At 41.0% G+C, this 20,698-nt stretch overlaps 1 long non-coding RNA gene across 1 annotated transcript; it reads left to right on the top strand.

Moving 5' to 3' along the window:
- The first annotated feature begins 14,611 nt into the window (after window positions 1-14,611).
- On the top strand, window positions 14,612-20,303 carry LOC140257641 (uncharacterized). The gene is made up of 4 exons (XR_011905093.1): window positions 14,612-14,750; window positions 16,404-16,598; window positions 18,768-18,860; window positions 20,261-20,303. It is a non-coding gene; the product is annotated as an uncharacterized lncRNA (long non-coding RNA).
- Window positions 20,304-20,698: the final 395 nt, after the last annotated feature.

The raw sequence follows: 20,698 nt of genomic DNA on the forward strand, positions 1-20,698 counted from the left end.
GTGTGTGTGTGTGTATATATATATATGTATATATATATATATATGCTTCTTCCTTGTGTTGACTGTGACCTCCCTGTAAGGCTTCTTCATAGAAGCTGAGTTTCCTGTAAGTCCTAGTTTTTAACCTTCACTTCCCATAGTGTTTCACAGTTACAAGAGCTGCCTTGAAAATGACTGTGTTTTAAGTATATTTAGAGCTTTGGAAAGTCAGTCTGTTTTAGCATGTAAATCTGCTTGAGTGTCAGCAGGATTCTTTGTTGGCTAAGGGTTAAGTCTTGTTGGAGGAAGCAGCTGAAGCAAGCTCTCCTTCAACAGCTCTAGGACATTTTGTTTCAGTTACAGCTCCTCCATCTGCCTTCAGATCTCAGGCTGCCATCCTTGCTTCTTCCACTACAGCATGTGGAACTGGATGGGAGTTGAAAGTAAAAGGAATGTGGTGGGTTAGTGGATGCTCAGCTCGCACATAGGACAGAAATAGCCTGTGGTTGGTTGGCTGTAGCACCATGACACGCAGCTGGCAGCTCATTTTGCCTTGTCACCTGGCAACCTTGGGCTGGAGGGATGCTGATGTACTGTTCATAGTATAATTGGCTGGTGTCTGCCTTGCCAACGCCTAATAATGAGGAAAAAGTTAAACTGTGGTTTTGTTTCTTTTTTCATATGGGGAAAGGATTACTTCAATTCCTTCAGTCTCTAAGTGGGCATGTAAATTAGCTTTTGACTTTAGGGAAAGAAACATATTGGGGGTGTAGAGATGGAAGTTTACAATGAGATGATTTCCAGTCTTTTGTAATAAAAAGCATACTCTTTTCATGTGCCATTATGCTGAATGACAGTATAATTAGAAGTTGAAATAATAGCACTGGGTTATTGATCACATAGCCACCCACAATGGGATGGGTGCTATTGCAGCAATCGTTGCCCCCCGCTCTGCTGCACCAGTGGCACACCTGCTGATTACAGTGGGACTCAGCCTAGTGTTTATATTTCAGAGGTTGAGTGCTAACACATGGAAAAGGCCTAAAAGGCAGTTTTGTTCAGGGGGGTTGAGAAAAGGCCTTAGCTTTCTGTGTGTAAAGAGCTCAGGGTGCCAGAGATGCAGAGTTTGGAAGTCTGTGCAGAAGGTGCCTCTGCATGGGACTGGGGCCATCCTGAGCTGTTCATGGAGGACATCTATCTTAGTGTGGGCTGATCTGTAGCTCATCTGTTCTATAGAGGAAAAGAAATTTGAGTGTTGAACACCACTAGATCACAGTGAGTAACGTGTGTGTAGGTGTGAGTGAATGTTACACGTTTCTGCCCATATCAGTAGGAAGGTAGATGATATTAGATAGTGTTGGTCTGCAGTCTCATTGCAATTCTTAGTGTGTTTTGCTTAGCTTTCTAAATAGGAAGGCAAAGTGGCTGTTGAACCAGGAGGCAAAGTGGCTGTTGAACCTCAGAGAAGCTGTCAAGCTTAGGGGTGATGGCTTTTCTAAATCCATCCTCATATCAGTGTCTGCTTGTTGTGCTGAAAGGAAGATACGCTGCACCTATCTGGAGCATGAAGGCACAGGTATTTCAGAGAGCTCTGCCTCTGTTCAAAGGAGCTGGATCTTCAGAAGTGCTCGGGTCATGAGAGCTCACACTGTTGAAATCAACAGTGGTTTTTTTTTTCCATTCACATGCTTGGATTTTGTGTCATGAGCATCTGGGAGATGGAGCAAGCACTTAATGGTATTAAATTTATTGCCACAACTCAAAATGCATTAGAGATTCAAAGCACACGTAACTCCAGGGTGAGCAATGTTGCAGATTAGCTTTTACCTCTGACAAGCTGTCATTTTTTGAAGTGTGTGAGGTAAGGAGAGAGGTGGTCAGGACTTAAAATCACTGCCTATTGTCAATCTTATCATCTGGTACATCGCACTGCATCCAGTTAGCTTAATGTGATATGACTCATATATGTATTGCATGCATTTAAGCACAGGCATACAGCAGAGCTGAACCCATTAAGCGAGGACAGGTGAGCACCCATGAAGAGTACAAACCATAACCCACCTATCCAAATTGCTCAGCATGCACAAAAGCCTTAGAAAAAGTCCCCACTTCTTAAGAACAGGGTGTATTTACATTGTCTCATATACTTCATACAACATGAAATTTGTTTTCAGCCTGACTAAAGCACCTGTTGGGAACAGACGTCATTTGAGTATGGCTGTCCATGCAGTCAATGTATTTCCTCCAGTATTACAAGGCTGCCATTTCCATGGGGAAGCCCCAGCTTCCTGTAGCTGTTTTATGTATTGTACTGAGGAAAGGTGAACTTCATGTTGATGTTTCTAGAAGCCTAAAACTGGGAACTATTGAGAATCTTACCATTTAAAATGAACTTAGCTGGGGTAAAATGAATATCAGCTCACTGCTGTTTAGTGGTAAGACACAGGATGCTAAAAAAAATCACAGATCAAGAAGTGGGAGTTATTTTCCTTGTATGTGAAGAGCAAAATGACATAGTAATATTAAATGATCTTTCTAGGTAGGTGATGATTTGTATTCCTAACTGTACTTCTTATATGAATGAAAGTGATAAGTTAGCATCCTATGGAGGTATTTTACATATGCTTTCTTGTTTCCAAACTTGATAAGCAGCAGAAATAAAATACTCAAACATGTAAAATCTCCTCTTCGTGAGTCCATCTTTTAGTCTAATTTTGCAAGAATTTATTATTTAAGAAAATAAAGGAAAAAAATCCTTGAAATGAATCTCAGTTTCAGAATTAAAATTTGGGTTTTTTTTGTGTATTTTTTTTTTTTTTAATATCCTCTAAAGAGCAGAAATAAAATGTGACATGCCTTGAGAATCATAAGAAATTCATATTGCAGAGAGATAAAGAAAGCCTCTGTCAGGTGGGGGTCTGCTCTGCCTCCCTTGGTCCCTGCAGACCGTCTGCTGATGACCTCTGTGGGCTTAACCCTGCTTTAGATTGTTGGAATTGAGAATCAAATAAACCCCACTGAGTGCTGTGGAGAAAGCTGCGTAAATGAAAGGAGCTGGATTTTGCATTCCTGCCTGTATGTGGATGTGTTTCAAAGGACATCTTTGTGTATATTGCTTTTGCCTGATCGTGACAATATTCATCCCGAAGTTCAGGGAAATCCTGGGGATTATTGCTCACAGCACAGCTGAATGAATGCTTCTGGCCCCGTCTCTGCAGCACATTTGTGTTGCTGCTGCTGGTGTTTTTGCAAACACTTTTGCTCACCTGTGCTTGAGGAAGGTGATTTTGGTTGACCTTTTTTCTGCTGTGCGAGCTGTGGGTTCTGAAACCAGCTGTGCACAAATGGCTGCAAGAGGACACAGACCTTCTCACTGCAGCTCCTCACTGGCAGCAGTGACAGCTTCACCTATTGTGCTGGTTCAGTATGTTGGGGGTTTGCATGGAGAGTATTTGGGGGACTGTTTGCTGCAGTTGTCTACAGAACAGGCTATCTGACATTGAGTACAGCCAGTCTACTTGCAAAGAGCTCTGTAGATGACTTCTGTACCTTTAGGTTGTGTGGGCAAGACTGGAGGATTTCCTTGGCTTTAGAGAAGTCCTGGAGCTCAGCTGGCACAGTTATTTTTTGCAGGTGGCACATTTTCCAAGATATCATACAAGTGGGTGACTGCACACATCTGCCAGCACTTCTGGGATGGTTGGCAGCTTTCCCTTTCAGATGATGTTCTTTGGCTTCATAGCCCCAGGTGAGGATGTGCACAAGCTGCTGGGAAGCTGCCGTGGGACTGGTGGCATTGAATTGGGATTACTTGGGAAATGTTGATTGGTTTTGAACCACTGATCATCTGGAATCCATTTAATTCCTGCCAGGGAGAGGGAGAACAGAGTGCTCCAATTAGTTGATGCTCATTTTCAGCCATGTCAGCTAATTAGTCCAAGACCGACCAGATGGGAAAAGATTGATCATAGTGCTTTCAGAGGCCCAGGACTGGAGGCTGCCCAGCTCAAGCATTTGGGAATTAATTCTTTTTCTTCCAGGAGGAGGAAGGCAGGCGGGGAAGGTGGACTCCCAATTCTTTGTTCTCTTATGGGCAGGGTTAGGTGCTCATTAGGCTCAGTTTGCAGCACACTTGCTGTAACCCAGCTGACTTTGCCACCTAGAAGTGGCTCTCATGAAAGAAACAGCTCTGTCTCACAATGGATGCGAGCAAGAAATGAATTCAGTCCTGCAGGTACTGAGGTGTGTTTGCTGGAGAACTTGTGCCTTCCAGGCTGCTGCAATGAACTCGCAGCCAGCAGGGCAGGAGCAAGGAGCTGAGCCCTGCCTGGCAAGCACATAAAGGGGAGCCAGCAGGGTTTTCTGAGGCGCATCTGTAAGAAAGGTGCTTACAGTGTGGGCAGCACAGGGATGTGATTTGTGAGTGCAGACAGCCTTTGTTAAGGCAAGAAACTTAACAGCCTTTTCTATTTCAGTACAGCCTTCAACTATCTCAGAGAGGGAGCTGTGGGTGCACAGTTGTGTTATGTCCTGGACAATGATCACATACAAATCACAAGGTCTCATTTTGAAGTGTCTTCTGTTCAGACAGGAGCGTCTGCCCCTGACAACGCTGCTCATTTCTTGCCTCCCGTGGTGGAGGGACTCACCGTGTCATTTCCCCCATTCTTTAATTCTTAGAGAATTTGGTTTGCTATGAGCAGTTTCTGACCTGTTTATCCAGACACTTCTCTGGATCCTTCCTCCAGGCTCTTTCAGTTTGCTCACTTTCTCCAACATTTTCTATATTGCTCTCTTGCTCACTACCTCATGCTAACACGGTAGAACAGCAGCATCTTTTTGCAGCATTCATTTTCAATTAGTCTTTACCTTCCCTGGATCACTGTTTGCTCTTCGGCATTGTGCAGGTGCATGTTTTACACTCTGTGGTTCCCCCCACTCACCATGTGTTAATGTAGCACCCACCCCAGCAGCTCATGGGGTTTGGTTGCTGCTCAGGTTGCCGTCCATGTTTCCTCCTCAGCATGTAGAATATTTCTTTGTTGACCGATGAACATCACTGGCAATTCGTAAAGAATATTTTTAATGATGAGAGAAGGAAAAGATGAAGGTGGACACTTTCAAAGCTACTTCTGTGCCTTCAGTACTCTGAGCCCATTTCTTCAAAGGGAAATCAGCATCTGACTCCCATAGATGACTGTTCCTTCTAAACATGTTAAGACTGGAAATGGAGAAACTATAAGACAAATAAGGAGGAGGATGCCACAGTGTAAGCAAGCTTGTTTTTCCTTGTTCTGCTATACCTACATTGAGTAATTTGAGCACCAACTGGGAACAAAGTTGTATTAATTGTGCTCCAGAAGCCTGCAGATCTACTCTGTGAATCTTTCATGTTATTATACTCCTGTGCAGTGTCTTTGATAATTTTGGTGTCCTGTGTTTAGCTGGTAGGGTCCATAAACCTTGACTAATTACTTTTACATTCCACATCTTCTCATTACAGCATGTTTACCTGAAGCCCCGTGCCATGCTGTTCACAGCAAGTTTTGTGAAACATATCAAACCATCAGCAGTTTTCCTTCTTGAATTTGTGGAGAATCTAAAACCCGGCAGTTCTTTCTCAGTTTGCTTTTTAACACCTGGTACTTTGACTTTGCTTATGTGAGCTGCATCTTTGCCCATTTAATTAGCCTTTTGTTTGTATGCTGGATCTGACAAATTAAGGGTAACCAAAGTGTGTAGTAGAACAGCGGTTGTTTGTAGTTGTGTATGTGACCTGTGTGAACCCAACAGCCCCTGATCGATGCAGGAGGTTCTGTTTCAGTGGGACAAAACAATAGAAACATTTCAGATTTTCAGAAGGCATCTGCTTGGAACGGATAAGAGAAAGGGCACCCCATGCTCTTTTCTGGCCTTGAAAAATCACATCTTGTTCCACTCATGCACGTTCAGAATATTTCAGTAATGAATATCCGGTTCCCTAATCCCAGCACTTCCCACCCCCCTCCAGTGTTCTCCCATTAGCTCCTCTTTGTGCCACAGCAAACATAAGCTACTTGTTCTCATTTTCATGACCTCTCCTCGCTCAATTCTCTCTCAATTCATTTCTGGGATGTTGGCTTCATGGCCCAATAACACCAGGAGGCATTGCTCATCTATTACACATCCAGGCTGCTGCATGCACCTCCATCTCCACTGCTTTGCCACTGCTCCTGCAGAGAGCAGCAGCCCATCTTGGGGGGTAGTGCTGGGGATAAATATTAGGATAAAAGCATTATCCTATTCATGTACGTATCTGCTAATATCCTGAGTGCCCTAAGCCCTCCAGTTTTGCTTCCCTTTTTCTGGGCTTTGTCCATAACCCTTCTACAGATGAGGAAACTCATATGCCAGCAGCACAGGTCTGTCTCTGCTAACTGGCTCCTGCTGCATGTGGCTTGGTTGGTTTTATTCTTTCATTTACTCGTTTAATGAGCTGGGAAATCATTCCCGTGCTCTTCATGCAACCAGAGGAGAAAGTGATTCTTTTGTAATTAGCTAATGCATCTATTTACGTGTTTCTTTTAACACGTTACTGTTAATCAATTAGCATTGTGGGAGTTGGTAGAGCTGCTCCGTGGTGCTAAGCATTGTATATTGATATCAGCTTAAACTGTTTCCCTCCACTCAGCCATTTATTGCAGCGTTAGCCTGCCATGCTGCAACGGGGTGATTATGGCGTGATTCATTGTAATATTTTCTAACTCCAAATTCCCATTGATTTCAGAAGGATTTGGGAAGAAATGAGGGGAAGTTATAACTTAATTTCATGTGTGAATGTCCACACAGGACTAGCTGGCCAGAGAGTGTGTGAGGAGGCCATGGCTTGAATCAATCTTAATGGTTTAAAAAGAAAGCAACAGCAGATCATAAACTGTGCTCCACTGAATTATTTTCTTTATCAAGGTAAATAACGCATTGAGGTTCTTAGGAATAAAGCAGTTTTGCTTTATTTCAGTTTGATTCAAGTTTTGCTGTTCTTTTCTTGTCCAGTGATGTCAAACATCCTCTTTTCTTCTTGTGTTACTTCCATGAAGTGCAGATGAGAAACCAGAACGTGAGATTGTAATTTTTTGGTCATTTGCTGCTGCTCCTCACAGCAATATTCATCACTTCATTTATTATCCTTACAAGAGTGAAGCCTGGAGAGGCACAGCAGCAGTGGTAACAACAGCCAGAAGGCAAAAATGCCTTCCTCATATGCTGGGCAAGAGACAGCACTGGGTTGGTCCTGGTATTGGTCCTCCTCTCCTTGCAGGAGGCAACACAACCCTTATCCATGTGCAGGATGGACATACCATAGTCCAACATGGAGCAAACTGAGAAAGGTTCTTTGTTCTTCAGTGTGGTTTTATTTCCTTGTGATGAACCACACTGCATTTTTGTTTATACCGTACTTGAGCAATGAATGCGGATCAGGTTGGTGCCTAGGGAAGTTCTGTTTCTCCATGAGAGACTCAAAGGCTCAGGAGGATCAGCACGTACCCCTGTTCTTTAAGACATCATGTTTTCTGAACCTGCGCTCTCTTGGCAGGTTAATAGCTTCAGATATATTAATTGCATTAACTACTGATATATTATCAGAGGAAAGAATGTGCTTTCGGCTGGACTGGAGTGTACAGGAAGGTCATAAGATTGGTTAGAAAATGCAATTCTTACGTCCCAATGTCTGAAACTTCATTATGCCAGAAACCCCCTCACTGATAGCAGCAGGATGACTTGCCTGGCTGGCACGAATGTGGCTTTATCTTAAGCTGTGTTTTTTGTGCACTTTAATAGAGTTCAGAATGGAAAAGTCTGCAAGAAGACAAGGAATTAAACAGTTGTCTCATTAAGCCTTCAGCATTTGCAAATAGTGCTGTGGTACAGTCTGACTTCCCAGTGGTAACCACTCTGTATCATTTTGGTCATTAAATTACGCACTAAACCTTTCCCAAAGCTTTTCTTTAGTCTTTTTCTTTTTATCAACAGCTGTCACAGAAACTGGATGTAATGCTTTCTCATCACACAGTTAGCCCGCCAGTACCTAAATTAAGAAGTGGGAAGTGCAGTGGTTAACTGTGAACCTAGAAAAACGGTGTAGAACTTCCTCCTTACACACATGCAGTGATCTTTGTGGCATGTGATTTACACAAATCAAATCAGTCCTTAGATCCAGAGGCAGCTGAGACTTTCCAGCTTAGCTCAACAGTCGTTTTTGTTGTAAATAATCTATCATTCGAAAACCTTGTAAGCGGAAATTAGTTCACAATAGCCTGCCCACAGTCCAAAGCAGCTCTGTGGCTTTTAAAAGTATTCTGAATAGGCTCCTCTGAGAAAATGAATGGGCTTTTAACCATTGCAGCGATGAGAATCAATGGATTTATCTTTGCGGCAGCGTCCACCCACTGTTTTCTTTATTCAGACAATTAAACAAAACGTTGCTGGGACCAAAGATAAGAGAAACAGCTCATGCTCCAGCAACTCTTCATTAGTAAATACAGCTGGAATTGGTCTGTGATGCTATGATGTGACTGCTATGCTGATGTCCTGCTGTTGAGGCCAGAGCACCCCAGCCCACTCTACAGGCAAAGGTGAGGGAAGGGCTTTGGGGCATCACCTGCTGTCTTCACAAAGGCATTTTTAGAGCTTATATTCTGAGCTGTACAGCAAGCAGAAAAGTAATACGCGTAATAAGTAAAGAAATATTATGTACTTGAATTTTTAATTAAGTTTTATTTACGATGTTGTCGTCCTTTTTGAAACATTGAGAGCAGCTCTACCTTTAATGCAGGAAGGATTTCCTTTATCTACAAATTTTACAATAAAAAAGGAAAAGGAATGTGGCTGTTTTTACATTGCAAGTGCCTTTGTGTCAAATGTAAGCTAGATTTTATTTTTTAATGAAACTTAAATTAGCCTAGTTAAGGAACCAATAACCATATTTCCTAATTCAGTTTATTAAAGTAATAAACACAGCTATTCCAGGAAATGAAAACATTTCTGAATATGAAATAGAGTTCTCTGCAGAAGATATTCAAGTGTGGATCTCTGACGTTAAGCATTAAAACTGTATATTTGGGTATAAAACAGGCTTCTATATACCCCTGTGTTCTGGGCACCATCCAGCCTGATTGATGTCTGTGCGTAATGCAGATTCTCAGCACTTCTGACAGCTTGGTTTGTTTTATTTGGATGTTTAAGTTGAATTTAGATGTCTAATTTTAAGCAGCAAGATAATCCCATGCTTGTACCTTGTTTTTGAATGTGAAGATAGCTTCAGCTGCATTAAGGAGCCTGAAATGATGGGACCAGAACTGATATTTAATAATACACCGTACTGTAAGAATACTGTAGTACAACACAGTTATTAAGAAATGCCATTAGTCAAAGGCAGCAGTGTTTGTTATTTATTGCTGAATGCCTTGAAGTTTCAATTTAAGAAAAGTGAAAAGTACAAAAGCAGATCCATTGCTATCAGACTGATGTGGGATTAACCGGGTTGGTTCTTGGCAAGCTCCCATTGGTTTATGTTGAATGTTTTGCTGCTTTTGTCTCTGGAGAAGTGCAGCCAGGTTTTGCCTGGTCTGGGGTCCTGGAGCTTCACTGCAGGAGGACTCCATGCTGGCCGAGGAGATGGGTGCCACTGCCTGACACAAGGGGAATTTACTCCACAAGGATCTTAGGTAAAGAGTTATAATTGAGCACAACATTTATGCACCTATGAAAATGCTTGTTTAGAAACGTGGGAAGCTTTAACAACCTTTGTTGTACATCGACGCGCAAATAAAGAGATGAATTTTAACGCTGTGGAGATTTCAGGAGAGTATTTATGGATAAATGAAGGATTTTGAACATTGATCCAAAATCAGCCAGTTCTTTCTATTTCCACCCATCTTTCCAGTGTGTCAGTCTCCTTAGTCTGTGAAGTTGCCCCTTCTTTGATAGGCTCTTGTAAAATTGTTCAGAAAAGTTAAATAGTAATAACATTGCCAATGGTTTCTCATATGTGCTCAGCAGAGACCCTGAGAGGTCACACATCTCCCGTGCTGCAGGACAGAAGCTCCTTGGGCACCTCAAAACCCATCACATTCACTGGGTCCTAAGGAAACCCTGATCTCCCTGTTTGTTTGGTTGTTTTTCTATGTCCTGGATATCTCTATCACTTCCTCTTAGAATCCTCTCAGAACAGTGGTTGGTTTCCCTTAAAAAAGAGAAGAGGAAAAGGCGGTGAGCGGCTCTCTATGTGAGGCAGCCAGTGCTGGGTGGCAGCATTGGAAACCTTCTCATCTGCATTGAAAAAAATAATATTTAGCAGAGCTATGGAGTCTACCAGGAGATACCGGTTATTTCCAGAGCCCAGTCAAAAATCAGTATGAATCTGCTGGCAATATTTAAAGTTTCTGCAACTTTCAGTCACCCTCCAGGCAGAGCAGATCTGTTGAGCATGGAGCAGCTCAGAGCGAAATGGGAGCAAAGGCAGCCATGAGAAGCAGCCACTTGGAGAAATGCCTCTGAGATGGCTCCCATAAAAAAATTATCCCTTATCAGCAGCTGTTGAATGACACAGCACCGCTGCCAAAGCACCCCTCTGCAGCACCTGCTCTCTGCAAACTGCTGCTTTTGGCAGTAGGCTGGGAAGAGTGGTGCTCATTCTTGCAGCTCCTGGAGCAGCAGCTCCTGGTATCAATTCCTTAGGGTGGGGAAGATGTGTGCTGCTCACAGGAGCACTGCTTTGCCTTTGATTGTGCTAACCACAGAATATCACCTGGATCCATTTGCAGTAATCCGTGTGCAAGCTGTCTGTCTGCTGAGCTATAGCTCTTAACCCAGACACTTTCCAAACCTCTATAGTGAGGTCACTCCTTGTTTGTACTTCAGAGCAATGTTTGCTGTGGTTTATGTTCTAAGAAAAAAAAACAACCCATCAACATGCTGTAATACATTTGAATAAAAGTGTTTATTTCCTGCTGGAATTTCATGCTGCTTGTGGATTTATGAATTGGATTTCCAAGGGGTAGTACTGAGCTCAAAGCAATTCTCAAAGGGGCAGGCAGAAAGTCATTAGCAACGCTTTGAAAATAAATTCTTCCTATTCTGCATCAGTGAGATTTGCGATCCCCTTTACATATATTTTATTATGATTACTCACCAGTTATCTTTTTGGTACTGTTAAAGTAATCTGGAAAAAAATATATTGCATATTGTGTGTATCACTTTGTATTATACCAGCCTGCTAAGGAGGAGCACAGGAACACTGAAAGAGAAATAGAAGTGGGAACAGATCTCCTGGGTTGGCATATCCTGTCTCCTGCTAGCACATCACCTAATTCCTTTCATAAACAGAAGTAATCTAAACCTCTGTGTCCTGTTAAATTTGAAATAAAAATGTTATTCTGGTATATCTGGAGATGATTAAAGTAAGCCAATAATGAACATAATTACAGTGAATTATAATAGATGACATGGAGATTTTATCCCTACTTATCTTGAGGTTTTGGGGAAGAGATTGTTTTGTTCTGTTTAGCTGCGATTTGCTTCCTTGAGCGTGTTTTGTTGAGGAAATAGAAATAATTCTGATCTTTTTCTCTTCCATAGCCTCACACAGGAGCAAGGCCGTGGCAGCAGTGTCAGTGCGTGGTGTAGGTATCCAGCAGTGCGTGCCACTGGCCTCTGGCCCATTGCACACAGCATCAGCTGATTCTCTACCAGTCACACTGGGAACTTGCAGAGCTACTGCGTAAGTTTTCCATTAACTTTCACTTATTTGAGACACTCATTTTAGATGCAAGTTAAGTGCCTATATTGGATGTCCACTGGAAGATGAGCACATCTATGTGTTCGAGCTGCACACTGAGTGCACGGGTGATGGAAACAGCAAGGTGTAACAATTAGATCAATATGCTGGGAGGGTGTTACAGCAGAGGTGTGATGATGGAAGGACTGGCACAATAGAAAGGTTCTATAAAGGAAGGGAAGAAGATTGCTCATCCCTATCAGAAGATTCCAGGTTCACAGGGGAAAGCTTCACCAAGGAGGGATGTTCAGAAAGAGATCCTTCCCCAGTGGCAGTCATCCTTTAAATAAGGTCTAAGAGGTGTGGAGCCTGACTTCACCTGTGCTCCCAGGGCTGACCTGGTCTTTTCCCCAGGTGCAATCCACTATCAGTGGTTCAGGCTGTGACTCAGCAGTTCCCATACATGTAGTCAAGCAGGTCCTCAGGACCAGTTTGCTCTGAGATCTCTCCCTGAGCTGTGCTTGCCACCATAGGTAACGAACCACGTGTCAGATAGGACAGACACCGTGTCCGCTTGTTCCAACAGCGTCATCTTCAATTCTCATCTTACCATATAAATGAGTTCCTGTTTTCTCACGGAGCCTGAAAAATAGACTTCTCACAACCGCACAGAGCAAATAAGATTTGCTGCTATGTATCTCAAGTATGGGATTTATTTTAGGATACAACAAGGATTTCATCTAAAAATATTTTCCACAAAGTAGAGAGATGCAGCAGAAAAAGAAAGTTAATTCCTCATCGCCTCGCCTGCAGCATTTGTTTTCTTCCAGCAGAACCCAGTGGAATTTAACAGCACAGTGGCTGAAGAGCTCTTTCAAATTATGGAGAGAGCAAAATAGCTCCTGTAGTGTTTTTTCCTGGCTTGCTTTAGCTGTTTCTTTCCGGTTGAGACTGCCTGAAGTGAGACTAATCAGCTATTCCTCCTGAGAGAAAGCAGGGCGACTGGAAATAAAAATAATAAATCATAGCATTTTACTATAAAGAAACAGTATACATCAAGGGAGTGACTTTTACAACATTATATTGCTGTCTTCCACAAAAACAAACTAGTGGAATGAGAAGTTAATTCAAGTAGGATGTTCGTAGCCAGTTTTCACACGAGTGCTGCCATGTTTACATGCACGTTTTCCACTTCAAATTGAAAGAAAAGTTCAGTTTGAGGAAGGGCTTTCTTTTCTTTTTGTCCTGTTTCTTTAGTCCTGTTTTCTGAACCTTAATTAAGGGAGATTATTTTTTCTTATACAGAAGAGCACTGCAACGGACGCAGCTTATTATTAACAAATGAGCATCTTTTGCAATGGAGAGTTAGAGAAACCAGTCGTGTTAATTCCCTCTTTAGTTTGCTGTGTACCAAAGCCTACATTTCATTTTAAATCAAGTTCTTTTCATTTGGATTTCTTTAAACCCAGCTCAGATGACTGAATACTCAATAATGTGAATAATTTGGCTCCTCTTTCTACTCAGCTGCAGAAGTTTTAGATGAGTGGATTTCTTATGACTTACCTATTTGACCTAAGCAAGAAAGCCACTGTCTCAAACGCTGTTATTTCTCAGCCACTTGGTTCTAGGTCTTGGTATTACTTATGTCTGTGGATTCTGTATCACAGTGGATCCCAACATCCAGATGTTCAGCTTGGAAGAGGAGCACAGAGCTTCCTAAAGGCAATTGGTGGTGTAAGGAATGTACAGTGCTGCACTGTGGTTTTACACAAGCAGCACAAGGTTGTAAAACTGAAAGGCTGGAGTGCAGATGCCTGAAAGGTAACGTGAATGCTAAATTCATTCTTACAGGGTATAGCATCATCCCATGGTGTTTTGCAAACCAGATACATTCTTCACAGTCTGTCCCAAAATAGAAATAGCAATAGGAATCAGTGAAGTTGTCAGCAAGGTTTCTTGGAGGAATACCAGCATGTTTCTCCTGCAGGAAAATGTTTCTACAACAAATATTTCTACAGCAAATTTAAACTTTCCACTGCTATTAAAAAAGAACAAAACCAAAATCATACATATATGTATATTTTTACATATCATTGTAGAAGAAACCAGTTTTCTTCTTTCTCATATGTCCCCAGAATAGCTTACCCTTAAAGCAGCCGTTGTTGAATGATTCAAATCCAACTGCAGAAAGCATCAGGTGATTATGACTTACTGAAAATGCGAGTTGAATTAAAACATTGTCACCCAACATCAACTCCAGCTGCTGAATAGCAATTTAAAAGTAAGTTTCTAAACAGCAAAATGCTCAAACACCATTCAACGCGTGAATAGTTCTGTTAGTTTCAGTAAGGAAGCTAATTAGGGATCCCCCAAGTCCACCGTTTAACAAGGTGAAGCAGTAGTGATCGTTACTGGGTTATCATTACTCAACTGAGTTACAAATATTCCTCTGGTTACCCTCTGGAGGAGATGGGTGAAGGCAGAAAATGCCAGGTGCATGTTGGCCTAAAATGAGAGGGAGTGATTCATGCTGCTCCCAAGAAATGAGATTGGTTACCCATAGCTGCCAGGTGTGCTGAAGGCCATGAGTGTCTGGAAAAAAAAACAAACCCACCTCCTTGCTAAAGTTCCATCACGAAAGAAGTCAAATGGAAGTCAAATTTCACTTCTGTCACCTTCCTGTGCTGCTGGGATGCTCTGTCCTGGATGCTCCTTCCCTGCTGTGCCAGGCAGCCCACCCGCTGAGCATCTCACAGCAGGATGGGTCCATGCTGCACTACATATTGCCTGCAGCCATGCTGCTCTGCTGCCATTATTCAGCTAGTGCTCTCCTGCATGATGACACGCCTTTAAGTCAAATACTAATTATGTGAGCAGTGTGTTTTGTTCCAGACTTTGTAGTACCCAGCTTCAGAGGTTGTCAGGACCAAAGCAGCTGTGCGAATGCGGCGTCGTTCCTGATTAGGCACTTCTGATGTCGGAAGCGCGTTCAGACTCCTAATCTGAAGGAACTCAGGTAAAGTAAAGCAATGGAAGTTTGTTAATATATTTAAATGAAATGCAGGATAAATTTCCCAGCTGGAAGGAAGAATCAAACAACTTCTTTTTGATAGCGTTATGAAAAATACTTTATGATCCTTTTCCAGCAGCTACCTTTTAATTGCAAACAATTCAACACAGTTGTTCACATCAAAAACCATTTAGGATTGTTCTTGAATCTAATAAAGTGAGTGAAAATGTTGCGTTTTTACTGCGGGAGCTCCAACTTTAAACTGTTTTAATCATTTGATTGTTAACCTTGACATAAAAAGTGACAGGAGCTTTTAATTGCTTGATGGCTCACAGGAGTGCTGGCTTTTGAATGGAGTTCATAAATGTGGCTTAAAATTGATATACTGATGTTCAGACCAGTCAACTCAATATCCTTGAAGGATAAGGAAAAATTGCTTAAATCAGAGGCTTCTCTGTAGAAATGAAATTTTGCTTAGGATTGTTTATGTAATCACACCTCCAGATGTGCTGCTTTTTACAGCTGACGTATTCCGGAATGATGCTTAATTATTTTGGCATTCTGTTCTATCAGAGGACACAGGGCAGCCTTCTGCCATTAGAAAAAATGCATATATATATATATGTGTGTGTGTGTGTGTGTGTGTGTGTTTACATGTGTGTGTGCAGTCAGAACTCTGAGTCAAGAAGAAAGAACATTATGCATCTGTATGCAGCTAAATTATGCATCCTCTGGATTGTTTGTGGATGTTACTGCTGTCGGTCCCATGGAGCTGGCAGCACACTCATTGGGGAGGCACTTCATTTTATGTGTCTCTCTCTTTGCTTTATGACACAAGTGATTTTATGCACGTACTGTTTGCAGCTTCTTCCCTTTGGCACTTTACACTGGTAAAATGGACCGCATTCCTTGTAGTCCAGCTGCTGCTTATACTGAATTCACAGCATTCATCCCCATTTATCTCTTCTCTCTAAGTTCTACAGAATACAACTTTCTGGGATGGCTTTTATTATCCTCATGCTGATCATGTTGTTCTCTCCAGCCTTGTGCATTCATTTCATGTCACATCTTTCAAGGCTCCTTCTGGTGTTGAACCAGTTGATGGTTGCAATGTTTGAATAATAAACATAATTTGTCAGTTCAGGTAAATAACCCCATCCCTATTTTTTCATGTTACTGTTCTTTTGCTCAGTCTAATGATCTTGATCTTTATAACTTTGTCAACAAATGGAGTGGCCAAACAGCCTCTCACTGTAATACATTTCTCCAAAGAGAGCTGTGCTTTGTGCTTATTTGCTTCCCACTTGGTTCAATTTGTTACAGTGCGCTCTCAGTCTTTTAAAGTTTCAGTGCCAGTTCCAGCACTATAACAAATAGTACTTCTTTATTCCCCCCTCCCCCTTTTCTGTTCTGTAGTATATGATGTATTGAAAAGAAGTCACAATGGTAACGTACATACAGCCCTTTAATTTTCCTTTTGACATACTGATAGCAGCCTATTTTCTTTTTTGCTGAAAACATCTTTAACCTTCATTTGCTAAAAACTTCTATTCCTTTTGGTAATTTGTTGTGTTTTGAGTCAGTCTATATTTTCCATCTCTTTTTAGGTGTATATGCACATATTTACATGCATTCATATTTATCTGTGTGTACACACAGGGAATTTTGCATTGCTGGGTCAGCGAGATCCTGCACTTCATCACCTGTCCAAGAAGAGAACAGCAAAGCTGAGCAAGGTCAGAGAACTGAGCCATCCAAGGAAGGTCCTTGCAGTTCTGCCGAGACACAGATGAAGCTGGACCAACAAGCAAGGCAGTCGCTCTGTAGGTTCGTGCTAAAGAGGACCCAGGAAGTGTAAGTCATTGCATAGGGACATTCATGTCTCACGTCACCATTGGCTGTGTCTGTATTGGCCTAGTAAAAGAGAATACATACTAGAATTGGTAGAGAAATTCTTTGTTTCAGATTCTATCGTTTCATTCTATTCTATCCTTGCAAAATGGTCAGCTTAGAGCTTATAAATGAATATATAAAGTTGTGGTGTTTCATAATGGGGAATTTAGAGAAACAGGAACGTGAGGACAGCAGTGTTCATTTTCCACCCCTAGGAAAACATAAATATATTATTCTATGGGTTGTAAAGGTTCAATAATGCCACTTCCCCTCTACAGAGTGTTCAGAAAACAAGTCTGTGGAAGTCAATGGATGTTTTGCCACTACCTTCCTTGATTGGGCCCCAGATAAATCGTGATTCATGGAGCCACTTATATAGTAAATGTGAAAAATGAAAATGACCTATCCATTAACTTAATCATCATTCCATCCCTTCTCTAAGGCAAATAAAGTGCTAGATGGAGGCAGATGTTGTTGTAATTGAGGTCTTTTTTCTTATTTGAAGAGACCAATTTCTAAAGGTCATTGATGGAACTTGATGGAAATAAGCCTTTAAAGTGTGAATATTGATGGGTGAATAAAGTGAGTCTTCCAGGAGGAAGACTGCAAAAAACCATAACTATTTTTTAAAAAATTATGGGTCAAATTCTTCTTACATTCAGGGCGCTGTAAATCTGAAGTCATTTGAAGAAATCATTGACTTCTGTGTAAATGAGGGCACGGCCTTCCTCAGTGGAATGAACTGAAGATTTTTATTCTCATAGAGGAGAGCAGAACAAAATTTACTATGATTTTGTCACAGCCCTGACGGAAGGGGAGAGGAGTGATTATGGCTATCAGACATCCTTAAGGAAGTTCCTTTTTTCTCCCCTTGGATGTGCTTTGCTTCAGTAACCCATGTTGTACCTGGCAGGCACGTGCCCCAGCACAGCTGCAGTTCAGAAGCACCTTTAAGACACTATCTTTAATGTTCTTCTAGAAAGAGAATTAGGCAGAGCTGAGCTTCTGTTTTAATTTTGAGGAGTAGCTGTATCTTCAAAGGTATGGAAGAATGCAGATCTCAAAATAAGTATATTGCATATCATTCCAGTAATGCTTTAGTAAAAGAGAAATTCTACCACAGAAATAATAGTAATCTATGTCTATTGTTTATTTATTTTGTAGTTTTGTTGCTTCTATCAGACATTGACAATATTTTGATATTATAATATATTATATGCACGTCATTGATAAGTATTTATGTAAATAACACGTAGACTTAAAAAGATTAAAATAGTATTTTAGCAAAATCTACAGATTTGTAGAACTTTTGTAGTTTATGGCTGCTAGAAACCTTCAATAGATGCCATTTTTAATGCTATATGACACAGTCTTAACTATCATAGCACAAACAGCCCTACTAAAATTCATCTTCTTTGGACAGCTGCTGTGGTGTGATACCTAGCAGATAAATGAAATCAAGGAGTAGATGCAGGGCAGCTTGGAATACAGGCATGAGATATAAAACATCACAAGGAACAGTTTCTCTTTCAGCCAGAAAATAAGAAGGGGAGGTCAAACAAGTTCATCCTTCTGAGAATAACACATAGCTCAACTACTCAACCCCTCCCCAGGCAAATGGAAGATAAACTTACTGATATCCTAGGGAAAAAAAGGATGGATCAATGATGAGAATTATGCTGCATGATAGCAAACTCTAGTGCCATAGAAATGGAGAGCAGAGCAATAGAGACGCTTCGAGTGGGAAAAACAGGGGGAAGCTGGCATGAGAAGGGATTGTCACCACGACAAGGGGTGACAGCTGGGAGGATGCAACTGCAGCTTGGCCTGCTTGAGAAATGCAGAGTCAAAATTAGCTAGGCAGGGAGACGTGCACAAAAGAACAAGATTGCAAAGGAAATGAAGTGTGTCAGGGATTAGAGATAGTCCAGCAAGCAAAACAAATGCAGATGAAGTTAAAATAAAAACAACAAAAAAAGCCACAAAAAAAACACCAACAGAATTTTAAAGGTGTGTGTAGCTTTCAAGGTGTTCGTATCATGGAAAAAAATGGAATTGGCTTTAACTGATTTATGGGAACTCCTCAAAGACAAACAAAGTAATTGTTGTTTTCAATAACATTTACTACAGGATACTGCAGCCTGACTCCGGTTTGATTCTTAGAGGAACTGCTTGTCTTTCAAGTAGCTGCAATCAACTCCCAAGGCTTTATATAATGCAACGGTAAGTAGCAAAGACTACTTCTTTATTAGCACTTCTGAGTCCCCCCATTACCATAATATCTACACTGCACATAGCTACTAATTCCACTCAGTACAAAAGCAATGGTGTTGGGCTTTTTGCAAGCTAAAAAGTCAAAAAGTAAAATCCTACATCATTTCTTGGGTACCAACCGCTTTGCAGACGTTCAGGTTTTCTAATCATAAATGCCATTTCAAAGGTAAATATGCTCTTGTGTTAGATGACAGGAATAAATGCTGTTAACGTAATTGATAGAACTAAGTAAGAATGATTTTACTAAATGATGTTTTGGAAGACTTTTACATCTAACTACTTCCTGAAGTGGTGGCTTTTGAATGGTCTCTGGTGGATAGGCTTATGTCTTTATTCTCACAGATCTGTAAAAGCGAGGTTCTGAAAAAGAAATAATGCCTTCCAGTAGCGGTAAGCACTTCTGAATATAGGGCCATCAACAAATACGCATGCACATTAATTCAGTCTGCTGTGCTAACATTTTGGTATGAGATGTTTGACCTTAGCAAGGTGGGCACAGAGCAAATGCCACAAGGGTTGGAGTTTTCCATCTTACTTTTAATTTTTGACTAGAATAATCCCTGAAATGATTCTCTCTAGCTTTAAAAATCTATTTGATCAAGTTTTCCCAAAGCTACATAGAAGATCATTTCGTGAGGCTTTAAGTTGCTGTGTATTTTCTCAGTTGGGCACCAGCCATTACTCTAAAATGAAGACGCATATTTGGCTGTTCCTGAGGCTTCAGTTACCATCTTCGGAATGAATACCTGCTGACAAAACTAACAGGCTCCTGCAAAAAGCTTCATCTTTGGTACATCCATCACGTTTTCTAGCAGGATCTGTTCAAAGAGCACTTTCAAAATCCCTACATTCTTACAGTTCATAGGAAATTTGATTCTTATTGCACAAAGTGATCTTTTGCCCATTTGTGTGCACAAATTTCTTTATTTTGTAGCTGGAAGGTATTTTTCAAGCTTGTTTGGAGTCCAAAATATGGGAAAGTCAAAACATAACAGAAAATTGGATTCAAGGGTAGACTTTATATATAGGGTCATAATCTATAGGGTCATAATCTTAATCTGGTCATCATTTGAAGCTCATCATTACTTAAAAAATAAAAATAAAAATCATTATTTGAGTTGATCTTTCTATGAATGGAAAGAGTGCATTTTGGTCATGATTTTGGTATATAGTGACCAAAACTTGAACAGAATTCACGCAGCAGCACTACAGTTAATAGAGGAACAAGAAGTGGCAGCTGGCAAACATTTGTTAATTTATTAGGGCATTACTAAAAATGTTTTTTAGGCACCTGCAAATATTGGCAATATGGTTTTGCTACAATTCTGAATATATCTGTTTGAATTCAGGCCACGTAGTGAACACGTATGACTTGGTGTAGAAGTGCCTGGGTAAGTCAAATGATATCTGCAGTTTGAACAGAATTTGTATCGTCTCCAAAGCCTGTGAAGCATGACTTGTCTTTATTATTATCATCAGCCTTTATTGCTGGACATTTTCCACTGACACGTTTATATAAATGCAAATACAAAAGTGTGAAGTGTTTAACCTTCTATTCAATGCCCACGATTCACTCAGTGTGTGCAGAAATCCTGAGAGTTGTCCATTATGTCCTCAGTTCTTCCAAATTTCCCTTCCTGTCCTTCACACCTAAGCCATCTGTTTGTCATTTCTTGGCACCCTCCATACCTCTTTCACAAACAAACCATCTGCTCAGTGCCTTTAAACTTCTATTTACCATACATACTCTTTTATCTACTTTACAATTCTTTGCATATGTCAAAATT

The sequence above is a fragment of the Excalfactoria chinensis genome, chromosome 12, assembly GCF_039878825.1.
Source record: "Excalfactoria chinensis isolate bCotChi1 chromosome 12, bCotChi1.hap2, whole genome shotgun sequence".
Lineage (NCBI taxonomy): Eukaryota > Metazoa > Chordata > Aves > Galliformes > Phasianidae > Excalfactoria > Excalfactoria chinensis.